The sequence below is a fragment of the Parasteatoda tepidariorum genome, chromosome 8 (genome assembly GCF_043381705.1).
Source record: "Parasteatoda tepidariorum isolate YZ-2023 chromosome 8, CAS_Ptep_4.0, whole genome shotgun sequence".
NCBI classification, from domain to species: domain Eukaryota; kingdom Metazoa; phylum Arthropoda; class Arachnida; order Araneae; family Theridiidae; genus Parasteatoda; species Parasteatoda tepidariorum.
This window is the reverse complement of record NC_092211.1, coordinates 29827176-29849817: the sequence shown is the minus strand read 5'-3', so window position 1 is coordinate 29849817 and position 22642 is coordinate 29827176.

Genomic DNA, 22642 nt, shown 5'->3' with positions numbered 1-22642 from the left:
AAGAAATGCATTTTACCTTAATACACACATCTGTAACAGTATCCGAAATCGGAAGTCATCAGTTGCAAGTTTGTTGATAATAGAAATTAAAAATTATTGAGGAATTTTTCTTCAAATGTTTGGCGTGTTCTGTTCCTGAAAGATTTACTAATATTCTGGAGATTTTTTTCAAGTTCTTCGGCCTTTTCCTTAGGGAAATTTTGTTTCTTATTTGCTGCTAAAAAATGGCGTCTGATTCAGTCAATGACTTTGATGGAACTAAATGAAAACGTGATAAATTAATGTCCGATATTTACAGGCTCCCGCTAGACGGCGTACTCGAGCGTTGCGATCGCGAATTGTCTCTGGTAATGTAAAAATGTGCTAACATTTCCTTTAGTGATATTTATTATAAAGGGAATCATGATTATGCTAACGATATGTATAAATATATCTTTATTTTAAGGTTCATTAATGTGAGTCTCTGTACAGAGAAAAAAATTACTGTAAAAATACCATATTTGCATAATAAAGACATTTCTGAAGGAAAAAAAGGTGCTATGTCGTATTTTAAATGTCATTTATTGGTTATAACAAGCAAAAAGTATTAAAAATATGTTAAATAAAAGTTCTTCGTCAAAGTTTTAAACAAAAAGAACACTAGCTTAAAAGAAGAATAAGAACGTAATTTCCTACAAAGCAAAAAAAGTAATTTCTTAGTAGCGCTTTCATCACTTACATGCAATAGTAATGGAATTTGTTTTATACAAAAATTTTGAAAGAAATGTTAGCAAATATACTTTAAAAGGAATAACAAGAATAAAAAAGAAGTACACAGCAATGCAGTAAAAAGAAGGGTGTGCATTTCAAAACGCGTAACCTCCTATACAAGATCCACTTACGATATTAATTGGTCGTTCAGGTTTTAACCCTTTTTTACTACCGTGAACATGACATGAAAAATTCTACTTCTTGTCTTGTGCTCTGTTCATTTCAATGTAACTCTCATTTAATGTCTTATAAGACAATAAACCTCTTTATATTGAACTTATAAGAGCTCACATTCACTATTGAGTATCATCATTAATTATCCATTGTTTCCATTTGATACTTGAAAAGCAGTTTATATGTAAAATTTAATTGAGGTTATGGACAAAAAAGTAAAACAATAATGAACTGTTGCTTCTTTAGTCAAGAGTGAAAGTTTGAGTTTTTTTGGTTGCAGGGGAAAGTATGTTTGTGGGATATTGTAAAACGCAATTCTCTCTGAACTGAATGAATTTTTCTTACGCAAACTATTTTATGGTTCGTAAAATTATGATATGTTGGGTTACAGGATTTTCATTACATGTATTTCAACGCTTTTCAAGATCATCGAATACAAGACTTCATTTTTTGGGAATTGAGATTCATTTAACCATGAATAATAAAGTTAAGGTTATTTGACTATTTTTTCGAGTAGTACCTTTAATTTAAGGTTCAAAAAAGTGATATTTTAGATTTAAGACTACACCCTAGTTGTTAGAACGATTCCGGCTCTTGTAAGGTTTTATTCAACGGGGCTTTCAAGTTTAATTATCTTCACAATTGAAGGTTATGCATTATTATTATTAGTTTTTATTGGATGCAATAACATATAGCTGAATGATTGTTTGATTTAATGGGTTATGAACAGAATGCAAGTTTTGTTGATCTACTAAATAATATACCCGTTGTACAACTATAGAGATAAAAGAAATAGTAGAACATCAAAATTGGTTAAAAATGAAACTACTGTTGAATGATAATTATTGCCTTCAAGATGAATTATTTTAAATTATTAATTTAAAAACCTAGATTTATATTCGTTAATTTATGATGTCAAAGGTTTAGTTCATCTATAATAATCATCTCAAAGGTTTAGTTCATCTATAATAATTAGGAAGCCCTTGAAAGTAAATTAATTGAAAAATTAATCCTTGAAAAGTAATAAGTAATTAATGTAACTACATAAAATATGAAAGCGTATTTTTTTAAACTTCTTTTATGGATTTAAAAAGCAATTGAAGTTATATACAATTTGAAGTTATATTCAAAAGAATATAGGAGTTTTTGGGAAAGTAATTCAAATTTTCTTTTTAGTTAGTTTTGAGAAAATGAAAAACATTTGAGATCTATTTTTTAGTAATTAAAAACTTACGCCAACACTGCATTATATGGGCTGATAAAAATTTGAAAAAAAGGGATTAAGGCATTTATTTTGATAAGTTTCATCTAGGTGGGAAAATGTCGCCAAACTGGGGATTTTCGAAAAAGTTTAATAATTTTTAAAATATTTTAGTTACTTGTATGTTTAGAAATCCAGGTAATTCTTTACAGCAAGGTGGCATATGCAGTATTAAATTATAGCTTTGCTGCAAGTGTAATGCATTTAAACGGTGGCTTTCTTCATTTTCGTTGGTGAAAGATTTTGAAAAACCATGTCATGTATTTCAATTTTAGAATGAATAATTCTAAATTCAACCCTCGTATGATGTTTCGATGGATTTAAAAAATATTTTTACAGAGTAACTCAGTTACGGAAAAACTATGGTAACTTAATTGCAGGCGAAATTAAGTTTTTCAGAGCATGTTTCTGAACAATGACCAAATACTTATTTAATAAACATTTAAATGGGAACGGCGCCAAAACCAGAATTGGTTTTTGTTAAAAAAAGAAACTTTTTGATACATTTATACGTGATGAATAATGGGTCGTTTTTAAAGGATTACGTGAGCTCCAAGGGGGAAAAAGTACATTTTTAATTTATTTTTAACAAATATAATTGAACTGATATTAAAAATATATTATTAAAATACATTATATAAAAAAAACAACAACAATTAAATAATGTTCCAAAAATTTAGATAAAGTGTTCCTTCAATAAATGCCGTTTGTTTAACAAACAATTCTAGCATAAATATTGTTTAAAGGCTAAAAAAACTAAACAACTAGAAAAAAATACCATCCCTAAAAAAATTTAGAGTTTGATCAGTCTTGCATGTCTATCAATTCTCTTAAGATATACTCTTTATAAACAATTTGAAAAATTGATGGATTTTTATTACTTTAATAACTTTGCATTGCATTGGAGCACACGAATGGGTTATGGTTTAACAAATAATTCCTGCATAAATTCGCTAAAAGTTGTAAAAAAAATTAAACAATGTGAAAAAAACATCCTTAAATAAATGTAGAGTTTTATCTTTCTTTCTTTCTATTCTTTTAAAGTATTCTCTTTATAAACAGTTTGAAAGTTGATGGATTTCTGTTCATTTAATAACTTTGCGTAGCATTGCAGAGCACGAATGGGTTATTGAGCTCACAGCTCGGAAAAATTTCCTTAAACCATTGTTTACTTATCATATTGGTTTAATCCTATCATAATTTAAATGCAAATAGGATAAGTATTCATTAAGGTAATAATGCTTTCCACCTGATTCCATTATTACAACAAAGAACGGTAAAAAGTTTATGGGCAAAAGGATGTTCATTAATTAATCTGTAATGAATAATACAAGGCATTGATGTGAAGAAAGAGCTTGATATAAATTAAAAAGAAAAATAAATAAGTAAAAATAAATAAATAAAAACGCGTGGACATCGTTTTGTAATCAGTGCAAGTAGCGTTGAATACGAATTACCAGCAGTCTTAGTAGCGATAGTTTAGCTAATCGTTATTAAGATATCTTTAGATAAAACTTTCAAACAACATAATTAAGTTTATTTCATGTACAATTATGGTATCTAAAATGTAACTTCTTAAAATCTATACAGAGAAAAAAATTCCAGTAAAATTATCGTACTGGTAAAAAAAAAAAAAAAAGATTCTGATAAAAAAAAAAATGGTTTATTTTTGATTAAAAAAATGGTAAAAAAAAATTTGTTTAAAAAATGATTCTGGTTAAAAAGAACCAAAATATACAGTATTTAAACCATTCATTTGATAATTTTTCCGGTCATATGGTAACACTTTAACGGAGAGTCTGGTTTTTAAAATTATAGTTATAATTATCACACATTTAGTAATAAAATACAAAACTAAAAGACAATTTTAACGAAATAAATAGTCTTTATACCATGCTTTAAGGTATCACGATAAATATTACTTAATTTTTCCTCATTTACTAAATTTTATCACAAATTATAAACCATATTTTATGTTCAATTTTACCAAAATCATTACCAAAGCACTTCGGTAAAAATTACTGCGCTTTTCCGGTATTACCATACAGCTGCGAACACAGAAATATGAAAAATTTTACCTTATTCCGGTAGTTTTGACCATTCTTTATTTTTCTCAGTGTATAATATTATGAATTAAAACATTAGCTTTACTATGGAAACATTTGCTTTATAAATGCGCAGGTATTTATAGAAATGTATAGAGTTCATTAAATTCTGCACTATATAAAATTCCGAATCAATCGGTAAAAAAGTATTGGTACCCTGATTGCATCATTCATAAAATTGATTTCACCGCAAAGTCCCTCTTTACCGTAAACTTTTATACAATAATTTTTGCATGAATATTTATTTAATTACACTGATTCGGTGATTTTATTTTATTTCGGTTATTATGATTTTATTTCTGTGAATTAAAATTTTATGGTGAAAATGCCTTTTACAGTAAAAACATCAGTATTCCAGGTATTTTTTTACCAGAATTTGATCCGGAAATTTTTAACACTGCAGAGTACTTAGAGAGGTGACTGATAACCTATCCCTGATATTGTACGAAACCTGAACCAAGAAATGAAAGAAATATTATTCTTATTCTCTTTTATGACAAAAAGTTTTGTTTAAAGAAAATGAAGACTTACGTAAAATGGTAATAAGGAATTTATAAAATTCACCCGATTCTAGAGATAAATTTCCAGCTAAAAGATAATACCGTTAAAAGAGATTTGATTTTTTTCCGTATGAGTTTTGGAAGTATTTATACTAAAAGAGTAAATATTTACATAAAAATGTAGCTAATAAATCATGTAATTCTTTCAAAACTGCAGATAAATACGTTACACAACAATACCAAATCTAGATAAGAAAAAAATCGCTCTTTTTATGCAAATAGCATTTGTTGAAAAAAGGTCTAGACTTGTGTAAAAATGTAATAAAATATCATTGAATTTTCTTGAATAACGAGATAAATGCATACCTTAAGGTAATTTCAAACCTAGACCTGCAACACATTTTTATTTCCATTCCTTCTGATTTTTGAAATATTATATTTATAAAAAGTAAAGATTTCTATAAAAATTTTGTATAAGATTATTAAATTCGCTCAAATTTAGAGATAAATATGTAGCCTAAACATAAAAACCAAACCCTTAGCATTCGTTTCGGTTATGGAAATAGCATTTGTTTAAAAGAAAAAGCATAAATTTGCATAAAAATGTACTTAAGATCATTGGAATTTAGCAAATCCACAGATAAATACCTAGCCCATAAAAAATACCAAATCTAAAGATGAAAGAAAGTTTTATTCCCATTTACTCTGTCTGCCCAACTATTTTTTTAAAGTACACATTTGTGTAAAAACGTCATAGTAAAGTGATCCCAAAATTCCTACAGGTAACAAATAATTGTCGCACTCATTCAGATTTACTGTGAATATGTTACCGCTAAAGCTCGAAAGCTGATAGTATGCCCATTACATTGAAAAGCTACAGATTTCCTCTTTTATTTATTTAATCTCCGTAATTACATCTCTACGTTGAATCTATTTACTAATTAGGGCTAATGAACCAAATTAGTTTTAGAGTGTTATAGTTATTATAATAATTTAAAGTAATAATTTTTGATGTGTACCATAACATGAATTGCGTAATTGATAAAGTTTGATTTTTTTCTAACTTCGTGTACCACATTGAACAGCAGAATTTTTATTATATATANATATATATATATTTAAGATTTCTTTTTCAACAAATAAATGGGAAAAAAAGTTGGAATTACTAATTTCTTTGTTGTAAATAAGCATACATCATGCACGTACAATTGAAACACATCTTTAAACATTTTGTTTATTTGTGTAAATACAGTAAATACTTTCCATTTCGAATCGATGTCAGTTCAGTTATATTTGAACTCTGAAAACAACACTCAGAAAATTTGTTACAAGTTGTTCCACTAAAACAATGCGAACCTTTCATGCAAAAACTCACACATGTGAGTTCTTCCGAAACTTTCCATCTCGTTTCCGCCTACGCGCGTATCTCACGCTGGTTTGATGATGATAATGCCCACAAAATGAGTCCCTTTTTGCAACAATAACGCAACAATGGGAAGCCACCGGAAAAAAAGAGGTATTGTTACAGTTACTCTCTCTTCTTAACCCTAGTTCAGAACTTTTATCAATTAGAATCATCTTCGAAAGTTCTTTAGAAAAAGGGAAACGAAGAACTTCCTACTTTTTTTTTTGCTTTCCATTGGAGAATCTTAGTGAAAGTTTGGAGTAAAACAAAAAGATTTTTGTTATTAGAGTTTTATCAAGCTAAATTTTCTGATTTCATCGGTTTGCTAAACATTTTGTATGGTAAAATTTTCTTCCGGTGTTTTGATATCAATTTGAATTGCTTGTTTATGGTTTGTTATCGTAGAGTACTTCGCCCTTTAATTTGAATATCCTTTGTGCTTTGTTACAACTGGGGAAACATCGCCACTTTTCTACAAAAAATGGTGGTTGGTACCCAATAATGTAGGGGTTCACTATGAAATTAGTGTGGAATCCAATACAAAATCTGTTAAGACAGAGAATATAGTGTACAGTCAGCGAAAAAAAAGATATCACCCTGAATAACTTTCGTTCTAATGATCGGATTTTCACGAACTAAGTGTCAATCTTAATGGTTCCTGGGGGTGACCTCAAATATGCTAATTAATTAATGCTAACTATTAATTAAGTTACGAAATCAGACACAAAAACGTACTATCTCTGAATAAACATATATTTTTTTTACATATTTGGATTTTTAACCTTCAAAATATAGCGGTTAGCCGCAATCTGGGAAATATGGTCCTCATAGTTTGATCAGGAGAGCTATCCAAAGTTCGTACCCTTTAATGTTAATTTCACCTTATTCGTTTTTAGTCATATTTTTAAAATTAATAAAGCAAATTCAAAGAAACTTTCACCTAGTCATAAAAATCATTTACCCAAAGATAATTTCATGAAAAAAATAATTTTTAATAATAATTAATTATTTTTTATTATTTAATTAAATTGAGGATTAAAAAATTTTGAATTATAAGGTATGAATTTTTTTATACCATATTAATCTACATGCTTTTCAATTGAAAAATTTAAAGTTTCAACTGTTTTTATTCATTAGAAGCTGAGAAAAACCAAAATTAATTATTTAAAAAAAATTAATCTGGCGACAAAAAAGAAATAATTAAATGGGGCGATTAATATTAAATTGTGATAAACTTGCAAGGAACTTGACTTCGCGCGCGTCGCGTAAAATTTCATTCATATTTTTTTCGCTAATAATCGTTTGCTAATCTTTTTATTTTTATTTTTTTTTAAACTATAAAATACGATGTTTCTTTTTAAGTCGTCTAAAAATCGATTTGCAATTTAGTAAAGAAATTGGAATAAAACATTTTATTGAATAAAAAACATTTTATTCAACGAATGTCGAGTTTTATAAAAGCATGCTTCTGATAAAATATGATTATACAACAGATTGTACTTTTTTAATGTGATTATTTTTTATTTTTTATTTTTTTTCTCAATAACTGATACAATTGCAATAATATACATACGTATGAATAAATTTGGAATAAAATATTTATCAATTTCTTGAATATATATTTTATAAATTTTGGTGGTAAATGTAGCTTATCGCAATTGAAGAATATGCTGTGCGATACTTTATGGTGAATTTGCGAATGTAAGTTTCAGAATGTATCGAAACATGAGGATGCTATTTTCTAATTATCTTTATCCAAAGAAAACCATGCAACCTAAATATCTAGAAGAATGAAGCGATTTTTAAACAATTATTCATACAATATGCAACATATTATTTCAATATCTTATTCTTAAATATAACATATTTCAATCTTTTTAAAATGCCACTAAACATTCAGCAATTCCTTGAGTTATAGAAAAAAGAAATATCGTAAATTATAGAGAATTATGTGCATTAGAATTACTATACAATCTACATTTTTTTTCCAAGCACTTTTTTTCCCTTCAAACTTTCTTGCCTAGAAGACTCGATTAAAGCTGTAAAATGATAATCCCTAAAATTTTGTACTTAGCTATAATAAGTTATGTTAATTTGATTTTAGTATGAAATCCTAGAATAAATATAGCAAAAACAACATAATCTAAATAATATCAGATAAAAAGTTCATGTGTTTAAATTCTAAAAACTTAGAACATAATAAGTAATTTATAAATCGATTCAAATGTTCTTTTTGCTTTTTGGACAGAAATCAGCTTAAAAATTGTCTATTGCCTAGAAACTTCGAGATATTTTCCATTAACAATTAATAAAACCTCTCCAAGCAATCACAAAACTTTAATTAATTTTTTTACGGCCAGATCTTGGTTGCCTAGTAACCTAGTAAAATTAAGCATTCCTCTTTTGAATTAGTCAATGGGTTATCTTAAAATATTCATTTGCGCAGGCGACTTTTTTTGGCGGTTTTCTGGACTATCGCCAAATATATAAACCTTTATTGCGACCCAATTTACGATCCAATTTTTTTAAAATTTTGTCTACCCCCCCTAATTCAAGTGTCAAGATTCCAAATATGTAAAAATATATATATATATTTATACAGAGAAAGTACGTTTTTGTGTCTGATTTCATAACTTAATTAATAGTTAGCACTAATTAATTAGCATATTTGAGGTCACCCCCAGGAACCATTAAGATTGACACTTAGTTCGTGAAAATCCGATCATTAGAACGAAAGTTATTCAGGGTGATATCTTTTTTTTTTGCGGACTGTACACTTATAAAACTTTTAAAGCATGGTAACTTTATTTAGAGCCAGTTGTTATCATTTTAGCTTGTCTCTTAAACTTATTACACTGTACAATGAATCAACTTGATATGGTTCAATTTAATATTTTACGAAGATTGCAGCAAGTTTGAGAATTATTATGGTTCAAGGCACAGATACTATTTATTAACCTTTAACCGATTTTTCTGAGAGCGAATCCTTACGACTAATTATATATTAATTATTTATAGGTTAAATAGTTGAATCTTGTATGTTGAACTTATCTATTGTTCATAATTTAAGAGCTTATTAGTAGAATAATTATTTTGGAAAGCAACTTATTTTATTTTTATTTACTCACTCAAAGTTTTTTTATTTTAAATTTTTTAAATGAATGAATGAATGAATGAATGAATGAATAAAAACGCACAATTTAAGAGCGTAGTGGAAGAAGGCTCTAAATGATTTTTTGGGAAACAACTTAATTTAGTTTTATTAAACTAATCAACGTTTTTTAATTTTGTAAATTCGAACTGAACAAATAAGTAATTAAAAACTCGCAGTTTAAGAGCATAGTGAAAGAAGGTTCTAAATGATTTTTTTGGGAAACAACTTAATTTAGTTTTATTAAACAAATCAAGGTTTTTTTATTTTGGAAACTTTATTAAATAAATGAAAAAATAAATAAATAAATAAATAAATAAATAAATAAATAAATAAATAAATAAATAAAATAAAGAATTAAATAAACAAATAAATTAAAAAAATAAAATAAATAAATGAATTAATTAAATGTTAGCGATAAGTGTATTTCGCTGGGAGAAAATATAAAGAGAACTTATTTTTGAGATGCATAGTTAAAAATCAATAGATTTTTTTTTATTACGTGATACATGTAGATATTAAGAGGAAAAAATAGATTAATCGTGGTTTAACGTTTGATTCAAGTGCTGCCAAATAAGACAGAAAAAACCCGTGATTTTAGTGCTACATAAGACAAACGTATGTAGTGTATATAAATCCTTAAATTTTTCTTATTCTTCTAATATTTTTCACTAGCTAAACATAAAGGAACGGAATGGCATAAAATAGAACTTCTTATTCAAATAAATTTTAAACAGCAATAAAATATTTGAAATTAATAGAAAAATTTGATTTAATAAGGAAATGTCTTTTTAATATTTTTTTTTTACAAAATAAAGAAACGGATATTATACTGTTTCCCGAAATAAACGATTCAATTAAGCTATGATTAGTATACTCTCGTAGAAAAAGAGTTCGTATCATCTTTTCATTTAGCTTTACATCAGAATCAGTCTCAATAGAAAATAACTTTCAATTGTTGCTGTAATGGACGATGAACCCGTATAATTTTATGAACGACAATGAAACAGTAAGATGAATCGTTAAGTGCTTGCAACTTAATGCACGATTTTCACCAAGCTCATTGTGACATTTCAATTTCTCTCCATAAATAAAACAGCGGAGATAAAAGAGTTGATATCGTTTAACTATTTTTATTCTGCTTTTCAATGATAGACGAAACGTAAAAATCGTTTAAGGAATGAAAAATGACAGCTAAAAAGTAATAGAGTTGGTTTAATATATTTTTCTTATGCATTAATATATACTTATGCTCAAAATGGTATATAAATTTCTAGAAAAATATGGAATTATAGAAAAATGAATGCACTTTTAAAGAAATACGTATATAAAAATTTAAAGAAAAATTTGGAAATTTCCTATCAAAATTTTACTTATTGTTTCGGTTCATTTGAAGTCGAGTTGAGGGTGCATAAAAGCGTTATCTAAATGCAACGAAACGTTATGAAAGTCATTCCCAGAAAAAAGGGATGGAAACATAGTTGAAATCACAGTTATTGGAAAGACGTAATATTTATTACATTGACGAGGTCTCAGAATATTGCCAGGACAAGGTTGTATGCGGGTTTCAATTAGCCAAAACAGGATGGTTTGCATTTATGAGCATTACATAGATATTAGTACTGTTTATGCTATATGAACGAGAAAACCACAAAGGGATTAATAAATAAATAAAAAATGTAGTTGTCAATTTATGAATAAGGTGTTGAAAAGTGTCTTCAATCGAATTTGATGAAAATAAAATCTTTTGAACTATATGGTAGGGCTGTACTTATCATTAGATATAGAACTTAAAAAAGCAAAGACGAATATAGCGACAACATTCTAATTCTATCAACTCAGGCAGGTGAATGTTTCCAACACAGCAAATAAAGGTAAAAGAGCAAAGAACGTTTTAATTAGCCGTGAACTATCTATATTTTCTTATAAAAAATGTTCACGAGCAGGTTGTCGGGCTTCCAAAGCAGGGCTGCCATCCCCTCTGAAGAGGATCGAAATTGCGATGGCAGGTCCTCGAATCATCCTCAGGAATGTTTCCCAGACCATCGCCAATAGCCCAGTGTGCTGCACTAGTGCGACGTAAATAAAGTACACCAAAAGTACCTTATAAAAAATGGTAGTTTATTATTTCCAGCGGACTATATTAATAGACATTAGACGAATGCTGTGTAAAACTAATCAACAATACGTTTTTCATTCGGCACTGTTCTTTTGTTGCATTTCGTAAAAGACATGCTTTAGATTTATAAATTTCGTTTTGGTACTTTATTTTGATCTAACCAATTACGTGTTGGAAAATTTATGCTGTACTTTAAACGATCAATCATACTTGATGATTAAACAACTCACAATTTCAATGAATAACGATAACAATTAATTTTACTTTTTGCAATATACAGTCACAATTAAATTCTTTTCTTTTGTAAATGCATTTATTTATGACATAATCAATCATTTTGATCTAGAGAAACAAAACATCCAAAACGTAACCTCTAATTTCAGAGACCAAATAAAACCACCCACTGCGTTTTGCTTCAGATTTCACTAACCACAATGATATTTAGAATTCCCACAGTTACAAGAGATATGCGATTTGGCATTGTCTAGCACTCGCCAAATAACCCAATTGTCATTCCCATGCGTTTTGAACCTGTAATAACCATCTGTGAACTTATTCATAACTTACTAATGCATATGATTGCTATCGTTTTTGAGCAATCTATTTTTTCTGAAGAGCAATTTTCAGTGCTGTTATAGAAAGTAATGACATCAGAAAGGGAAAATGCAAAACTAAGTATTGCTGTTTTCAAAGATATCTTTAGGTCTTGAAAGAAAATAAAGAAAGAGTTCATATATTGATTTTATTTGAAAGGGAAGTAGTTTTCTTATTACAGCGAAATATGAATTATTTTTGAAAAGGTTGTTTTTAGTTAATAATAGTTTCAGTGGATGGAGTTTCTGTTTTTGAAATATAGATTTAATCAATAAGGTATATTGTTTAAACATTTAAATTGTTTCTTCCTATTGTTATGCTAAATATATAGTAAAAAAACTGTAAGGAATTGAATGTTGTACTGTAATTAAATTTCTGAAGGACAATTATTTTTATAAATTTTATAGAAACAAAGAGAAGTAATATTTTGTATTCGTATTTCCTTAATATGAATTATATTTAGAATTTAGTTCATGTTTATGGTATAGTTAACAATAAAATAGAGAAAACTTTAATTAACACGAAAATTGAGATTGATATATTATTGTTGTAATTAAAAATTTTAATCTCGCTTGTTGATATTATTAATATTTTAATATTGTGAATTTAAATTTTATTCTTTCTTGATATTTTATTTTAAAGCCTTCATATTATTAAACATTATTAATTTTGTATTTGTATGAAATTGCTTGTTGGTACTATTATATATTAATTTTAATATTGTTTGTTTTTGTGGTTTTAAATTTTTTATTGTTTCTTGTATTTTAATTACTAACTTATATTTTATTAAGAAGTTAATTTTCTAATTATATAAACGTTTTCATAATTTTTGATAAGTAATGGTCTAATAAGAACATAATTATAGAAAATTCAATCTTGGAATATTTTGCAGTTGTATGAATTTTCTCATAATTATAAAACTAAACTTTATGATATTAAAACTATTTAAACATGCTGGCCAACACTTAATTTAATATTTGATGCTTCATCGACTTATAAGCTTAAGTAATTCAAGCTGTTTTTGAATTGTTCAATGAGATATTTTTGTTTCTGAGTTTAAATAGAACTTTTTTGTAGAGTCGCCAATCGTCTGCTTTCCCTATTTTTCTTCATAATTCGCTTCAGTTTTCTGTCATCTCGCTTTGTAATTTTCTTGGGTCTATGTCCTTCTGATGTTGAAGCTTTTCTGATAGCTTCATCTAAATATGCTTTTATTCCTATTGCGTTTCTATTTGAAATTTTAATTATTTCAGATCTGTCAGATACCTTCACAACATTTTGTCGCATAGACACAATCAACTTTCTTTAAAAATCAAAAGCCATCGTAAAGCAAAAACAACCAGTTTTAATAAGTTTAAACAATTTTAAATTTGATTAATTGAATCTTTTACTTTGACCTTAATTTTTTAGAAGATAGTAGTGCATATTTTCTATAATTACGATTTAAGGAAAATAAAGAACATATTTACATGCTGCCAAAAAATTACGAAAACTCATAAATTATTTTTACAAAAATTTACTGATCGAAAATATTTTCGGTAATGGCAATAATTATCATTTAAAAAGAAGGCTAAATAAGATTATGAAGAAAGTGTTCAAAATGTCTCAAAATAACTCCTCTTGTTGGCGACTGAGAATGTAAAACGTTTCAAGAAATTTTTAACTCTTTCGCGTAATGTCACTCCACCTTTTAAGCTATATGCAGTATATATTGAATTAAAATATCTTTTCATTCTGGAGATGTAACACACGCAAAATAGGCTTCGCAGTACCTCAGAAGTTCCACCCTGTGTTTGTAAAAATGACGCGGTTACCAACGTTCCAATTTCTAACATGTTAATCCATGTTCAGCGTTCATCCCCATTAAAACTCCGAAGCGGGTTTTATTAGAATACCCATTATTTTTTTTAATGTTCTACTGCAGTGTTCCCCAACCCCCGGTTTGCGGACAGGTACCGGTCACGGATCAAGTGGTAAGGGCGGCACATTTCATTGAAACTGAATTTAAATTCCTAGGTTTATACTCCAAAGTAAAAATATCTGTGTTTCATTAAAATTTTATTTATTTAAAAAATAGGAGCCCCCGAAGATAGTGACATAATTTTTTTAATGTATCATTGTCTCTGATTACCCCCAGATGGAACCGTCTCATAGCAACGAAACAAGCTCAGGGTTCTCATTGATTTAACGCTCTAGTTAGTTAAAATGTTAAATCTCTTAATATTTATTTTTTGGTGTAACTGTATTTTTTTTGAAGGCATGTTTAGATACTATTAAATTAAAATTAATAAATCAAAATAATCTAAAATATAAACAATCAACGTCCCCCCCCCCCAGCGGGCCGCGGTAAAATTATCAGTCATTGACTGGTCCGCGGTGATAAAAAGGTTGGGGAACACTGTTCTACTAGATCTAGACAAGTGTCATAACCTAGAAAATGCCATGTTATCCCAAATACCAAATACCTCCTGGTCGAATAAATTTCAAATATAACGAAAACCAGAGTGCATTTTCTACTCTTGCGTATGTACCCATAAAAGGAGAAAATACAAATTTTTGTTGTGTTTGTTGTAGACCAGGAGTTTGGAATTTCTGTGTGCTAGCACCAGCAGTTTTCGTAATTATGTATTTGTTTTAGAAAGGGCATTCTTTCCTTTAGCACAAGGAAAGAAATATTGCCATCTATAGATATTTTAATAACCATTTCATTGAACTTTTAAAGTGCTTATTGGCTTCAATTAAAGACTCTATTTTGGAGGTCAATGGAGACAATTGAATTCCATTGAACAGGGTTTTTAAAAGCGACTGGTTTTCCAAAAATTTTTAAAGTTGTCTCTTCAAGCCGCTTTATTGCTATAAAAATAACATATTTTCAAAATCCAAGAGTAAGTAAATTACGCTTGATTTTTCCTGATGATACAGATATTAGATTCAACTAAGTTTGCTTTCCGTATTAAAAACTAATTAAAAATAATTTTTTAAAATTTAAGATGATTATGCTAATACCATTACGGAGTACGAAGAATTTAGTTTTTCAAACCATTTTTTCAGATTTTCAAAATTCAATCGCATTCTTACCATTAAAAAAATGACCATAGTTTTGCCATACTATGGACATGAGATTTCTTTAAGGTATTCTTTTTAATTTGTTTTGATAAATATCAATTATTGCGCATTCCTAAAATCTGCACTGTTACTAAACTCATTTTTGAAATAGTATTGAAAAACCTTTTAAAAATAAGTCTCTTCATACAAAGAATTATTATAAAGGATAGTATTTGCAGCATCCTTGAATACTTTCTTACCACACGCAAAGAAAGCATGAATATTTCAACAGAAATGCAACCCGTTCATAAATAATAAAATCACCTTCCCACCATACATATATCTTCTCCACTAATCGTTAATTTAGTTAAAATCATTATATTTTTATTGTTAATCTGGTTAGAATCATTAAAATAATGCTACCTGACCACTGCTATAGAGATTAATGGATCGTTTAATAGATGGTCTCATAAATAAATCAAGAGATCATCAGAATTATCAAATTCCTGAATGATTTCGTGACAATGATTTGTAATTTGAGGATGATTAGAATAATACAAAGAAGAAGCCAACGATTCTGTTAAGATTATAGCTGTGGGCAACAGTTCTTGTCGTATCAATCAAATTTCATGGTCTAAGCGAGAAATAGAAATAATTTCGAAAGCTTTTTCTAGTGCTTGAGGCAATGATAAACGTTATTTCGTTTCAATGCGGGTTTCATTAGCTTCTCGAAGTATTCAAAGTTAAGTCTGGCAATATAAATCATGTTTAGGGTTAGTTTTAGGCATAGAGACTAGTATATTTTATGTTTATAATATAGTCAGATAATTTGGGAAGCAATGTATAATTATTTAAATACCTGGCTAAAAGTTTGAAGGAATGATAAATTTAGGTAAAAAGTTGATACCTAACCTGTTTGTTTTGACAAAAAAATTATTTTTAGACTTTAAAAAAATAAAATTAAAAGGACATGCAAAACTTATTTAGGATATTATGTAATTTTAATAATTTGCCTCATAGCTTAAATGGTTACTATTATGTTAGAGTGCATAAAAGAGAAACGAGATTAAAGTTAAAATCTTTTTCTGAGACAGAATGACTTGCGAAAGGCTGATTATCGTGCTTCTTTAAGTAGAAACGATTTTAAATATTTCTTGTCATTTCTGTGTAAGGCAAATCGTGAAAAAAAAATCCCAATCCCTATAGTAATTAATTAAAATAATTTGCAAGGAACGAATAACTTTTTTATAATTTTACTTTTATGTAGCTTTTTTATAATTTATTTTTCAGTACGGGATAAACATAATATCATGAGAAATGAAAAGTCAGATATCTGACTCTTGACCAATGTCCAAAGAAACAAATAACTTCCTAAGGCCCATGGAGGACGATCGATGCTTCATAAATTTTTCACGACCTCCAGAAAATTCTTTGTGAATTGATTTCGAAAATTCTGCCAAAGACATGAACACTGAAGAGAGTGACTCTTCCGTACCGTATCTGCAGTTTCAAATTTTTTTAAGGGTTTACACTATTCCTTACTACAAACTTAAAAGTGCTATGATACTTTTCGTTTTTACGGTGACACTCGTATTAAAGGTACCAGAAGGTATTGGAATCCTTTTTATCTCTTTCGTCTATCAAACACTTATTTGCGTTACAGCGACTTTGTCTTTTTTAGTTTATGCTGGTACTTCTACAAACGGGATATACAAAAACATTCGTATTCGTCACTGCTAACTGAAAATAAACCACAGTTACTCTCTCTCAAAAATTAAAAGAAAATAGTCTCATTTAATTTTTTACACACCGTAAAAATTTACGGATCAAATAGCGGTAAATAGCATTGACAATCTGAGGCAGCTTCTGTAAAATCCATTTTATCGTAAAATCCATTTTAATCGCAAAAATTTATATCTTAAATTTTAAAGTAATATTTATTTAGTTACAGTGATTCAGGGATTTTACTGTAAATATTACTGTAAAATTTACAGTACATCAGATTTCTTGTTCCGTAAAATTTTACTATAAAAATGGATTTTACGGATGAAATGCTGGCACTCTGAGTGCAGGTGTTCTTACCGTAATTCAATTCGGAATTTTTTGCAGTGTACTCTCGTATTAGATATTAAAGAAAGCAAGTTGTAAAAAAAAATACACACACACACACATCAAATGCTCTTTATCCTGAAAATGTCCGAAAACCAAGTCATTTATTTGCACTACAAAGCATTAATATTTTAAATTATTTTTTAAGGCTGTTTAATCATTACTAGGCAGTCATTAAAGAAAAGTAACTTTCCCACATTGTTTATTCTATAGTATTGTATATTTTGCACTCTTCGAAGGACTTTTTTTTTTAAAAAAAAGTTAACCATTTTATATTCGATTAGATTAAAAGCTTGAATCAAAGTTAAGTGCAAAATTATAGTGCAAAAGGTGAAACCTTGGAGCAAGGAATGAAGAATACTTACAATTTGATTTTAAAGGAACTGTAGCAAGTAAATCGACTTTAAATGACTATGTGAAAAGGAAAAAAAAACCTCCATTAAATCATATTTAAAACGTTTAACGCGTTTCATTTGTAACAAGATGGTGCTTATAAATGCTAACTTGTGATTGTTTGCGTGTGAAATTGTTTAACGATTCAGATTTTCTACTTGATTGTTATCATTTAAATCATTAAAATTCTATTATCTTATCAAGGGCAAAAGGTGCAATGTTTATTCAATTTTTGTATTAAATTCAGTTATATTTTTGAAGAAGCAGACTTTAATGCTTTTTTTTTCTTCTTCTTTTTCGATACGGTACTTTGACTGCTTCCTTGTTTGTTTCTTTGCTTTCATTTTTATTATGTACCATTTTTTTCTGCGTGGAGGGGAAAAGAATTGAGAGAAAGAGTAGTTCTAAATAAACTAAAAATATAGAATTATTTTAAACCTCTATTATTTAAATAATTTATGAAACATTATTTGTTTTGTTTACTATCAAAAATAAAGTAAAAATTAAACAGTAACATTTTCTGAATACCCATTTCATTGCCTATTTTGTCTCTTTTTTTTTTTCATTACATTCCACGAAACTCCGCTTTTTTTTAAAATAAATGAACTTTTTTATTGTAACTTTTTTCTTCTATTTTCTATATTTTAGGTCAATCTAAATATATATATTTTTTTAGTAATAACCAAACTAAATAAATTTTTTGGTAGAGAGATGTAGTTATCGAGCAAAAAATAATATAAAATAAAAATAATAACAATGGTTTGAAATAATTCGTACGAATATATTTCTAAAAATATGTTTATTTTTGGAATGGAATGTTTTTGAGTCTAAGCCATTTAATTGATTTTATTACGCATGAAAATATATCCAGCCAGTTAAAAAAATAAACAAAAAAATAAATTAATAAATAAATAAAGAAGCGTGACTACCTCCACGGAAAAAGTTTTAGTTTAGCTCAACACCAAAAATGGTGACAACTATAGATCAACATTTTTTACAGTGTGGAAAATTATCATTAAATAAAAAGTTATTCAGTGTGTTTCGTTTTATTTTAATTTTGAACTCTGTAAGTTGACATTATAAATACTGTTTTGAAGGTCAGTGTCAGGAGGCCAACCGCGTAGAAATTTATTTTCTATAAAAATAGCAATTATAAGGGTGCAAATTTAAAATGAGGGAATAGTTACTTTGCTTAAAATATCTCCTTGAAAACATGACCTCAACGCATTTAACAGTTTAAATGAAAATAAGATCTGCTTACCAAATCAATGAAATGCCATCTAAAACAGATCTCAAAAGAGTAACAAATAATTTCCAGTATAATTATCAGAAATCTTGTAAACTCTATGAACTCTTTAATCTCTAATGAAGTTCTGCAAATTTTATGCTATCTGAGAACACTGTGATTTCCATTATTTTAAATATTATTCATAAGCAATATTTTTAAATATTATTCATAAGCAATATTTTTAAATATTATTCATAATCAATATTTTTAAATATTATTCATAAGCAATATTTTTAAATATTATTCATAAGCAATATTTTCAAATTCTTTTTCATGCTTTTATTAATATTTAAAACACTTAGTAGAAGAAATTCTGTAGAATTAAACAAGTATGTTGCTTATCGTTTAACTGACATTGTTGCATATCGTTTAACTGTTTCTGAAGACATTGAAACTGTGGTGTAATATTTCTCCAAATTCTATGCTGAAAAACGCAAACAATTGAGAGAAGGAACACTTTTTTTCAAGTTTATACCAAATCGAGCTTTTAAATAGAATTTAAAATATGTAAATAAATCTGAAATTCTTATGTAGGGAAAAGTTCAGACCAAGTTCATGCACTTTCATTATTCATTTCACATACATTTTCGCATTCTGAAGCGTCGAATTGGAACACTTTAAATACCGTCTGTATAATGTTTACAATCAATCTCGAGTTAATGGAAAGTTGTCAATTTTTTTCATGCTGTTATACACCCACGGCAACAAAAGTTCGCCTTTACAGAAAGCACATATGTTTTTAGTTGTGTAATCAGGATATTTATATTTTTATTTTTAAGTTTTCTTAAATTGAATTAAGTAATTATATAATGCATGATTTCTAATCGTTTTTCTCTGTTAAGCCTAGTTTTGATTCGTCGCCATATTCTCTCTGTACTGTGTGTACTTTTCTATTACAAAATAGTTTTATTTTAAGAATTAGTATAAATATGCATCCTAAATTAATTATTCTTACTCTTTATATGAACTCTTAAAAATAAGTTTACTGATTCTTATGTGTATTTTACCTTATTGTTATTACAGCTACTTTACCCTAAACAGTGTTAAGGAACATTATTGGTGTTTCAGAACAACACTTTTGGTGTAAAGTAGTTGCCACAATTTTTAGTGTTACGATATACGAAATTTTTTTACAGTGGAGAACAGCAACTGGAGAACATCTTTAATTTTAATCTGATTTTCTTAAGAGTTTTAGATCATTATGTAAGTTTCGATTCTGTTTTAAAAATAATGATCATTGTGAACAAAAATACTTTCAAAGACAGGGTATGTTCTTAAATTAGTTCAAGACTTTAATGACAAAAGTAAAATTTAATTTGCAACGGAAACTGAATTGAAAATGAGCATAATGTTAAAATTTTAATGAAATCGGATAAATGGTGATGCTACTGATCCCTTGAAAATGAAAAAAAACTGTTTTGAAATTGCATTTTTTAAAATTATTTAAGGTTTGGCTAAAAAAAAAAGGAAAGAAATTTCAAGAAAATGTCCTTAGTTGCATTGTAAAATTATATATAAAAAAGAAACTCGAAATTATGTAAATTGGGTTCCTCGATTGTTTGAAGATTTAATTATCCGTTCTAGAATAAATAGTTCAATTGCAAATTCTTATAAACATTTTTAATTTACAATTATCAATATTGATAGCGTGTATCTTATGAAAAACGAAGAAGAAAACCAAGGATTGTAAACCAAGTATTACTTACTAATTGAATGGATAAAGGGTAACAAAGAGATATCGAAAATAAGGTTGGATTTGGAGATAAAGGTATTAACTTCCCTCAGGGGGATTAAAGTAAATTGATGAGGGGGATGGGAATACTCATTTACGGATTCAAAGTTAAACTGAGAAAAATTAAAGAGGAACGAAAAATCGAAAATAGGCACGATCCTAAAAATAGTGATTTTGACGAAGGCTCAAGAAAATGTATAGAAAATGTATCGAGGGGAGTATATTTTTTTTTCATGCATAGCGAGACGTGACAGGAGAATTTTTTATAAAATTTCAAACTTTATTAATTATTCTCCCCAATCTTTTCTTTGCAGTACTACGAAAAACATAAATGCTATAAGTCAGTTTTCGCATGTTTGTAATTCTTTGATTTGTTACACTATATGGTTAAGATGTAGGTATAGTTTTTGAAGTTTTCTCCCGTTTTCAGATATGTCATCAGAAAGTTTCTATCTAAATAAAGAAAAGTTAATTGCGAAAAACTAGATTTTTTTAACTTTCTTCAGTATTAAAACTTATATCATGGAAAAAATTTTGGTTGCAACATGGGATTCGTATTCAACTCCTCAAAACATATAAGCCCGAGATCAGAATTTACAGTCTCTGCAGCACAATCATTAGAAATTCAAATTTATCTTCGACTTTATTACAGTCAAACGGAGACAATTATTGAAAAAAATTAGGCCTAATCTAACATATGTACAGTGCTCAAAAAGAAAAAAAAAGAAAGGGACCACGCTGAATAACTTATGATCCACATGATCGGATCTTCCACGTTCTAGGACTCAATCTAACAACTAGAACTCAATTTAACTGAAGTTATGTGATAACTCATTGGTTTTGAAGCCCGGATATATGTTCTTACTTGTATCTAATAATTGAGAATTCAAAAAAGAATATAGTTGAATAGAAACTAAAAATATGCTATTCATAACTAAAATAATGCTATCCAATATAATTTATAAACAAATGTAACATTTAAAAATACATAAGCACAATTCCAAATAAGTATCACCCCAAAAGGAATTTAATTTAAAAGAAACCTTTAGTCCTAACAAGAAGAGTGCCAATCCTTTAACCACATTTTTATTTCATAAAAAATGTCCTCAGCAATTCCTTCTTTTCTCTAATAAAAATATTTGACTACATCCTAACTCCAGTAGTCCTCAAATCTCGAATATTTACTCAGCAATAGCTTCTAGCATATTTGCTTACCAACCTACCTACGAGCCACTCCCAACAAATTCAAGTCTGCGGAAGTTAAGAGGAAGTTTACCTTACATACTTCAGCCTGGAATGTCTATTCTCTTACAAAATTATAGATGCCTTCTTCCTGTTATACATAATTGATAATGCCAATAATTATTAATCCTTCATCAATTGATTTACATAAACTGTTACACTTAGCTAATAAAGGAATTAGTGCAAAGAAAACAATACTCACATCTTGTCAATGGAATATTGAAGGCCTCTTTATGATAATGTAAGGTTATTGAAAAGGTCAAATAGGCTGTTTCTAGTTGTGTTATATCGCGCCTCCGTGCTGTAAATTTTAATAAGATTTATTAAAGAGGGAATTTAGAAGAACAATTCAAGGTGGGAAGAAACGTTGCTTGTTCAAATGATTTGTATTCTTGCCATATTGAAATTCGAAGCTACAGTTATTGCATATTCTAATGATTTAATAAGTGTCATTTTGGAAGATGTAATTAAGGATGTTAAAGCTGATAATTTAATTTATGGCCGTTTCCCCCTAATATTAAAGCATAAAATAACTTTGGATTTTCGTTTTCTATTAGGGATGCGTTAAAATTATTTTTCTTTTTTGCAGGACGTATAAATTATTATTGCAAAAAAGTTGTTTCTAGTTGTAATAATTTGTAGCTGCGTCAAAAAGATTTATTAAGGGTAGGATTTTAAAAAAAATTATTCAAGGTTGGAAGATATGTGCATGAACAAAATGATTTGTAATGATTTGCATGAACAAATGATTTGAAATGATTGACCGCTTTATTG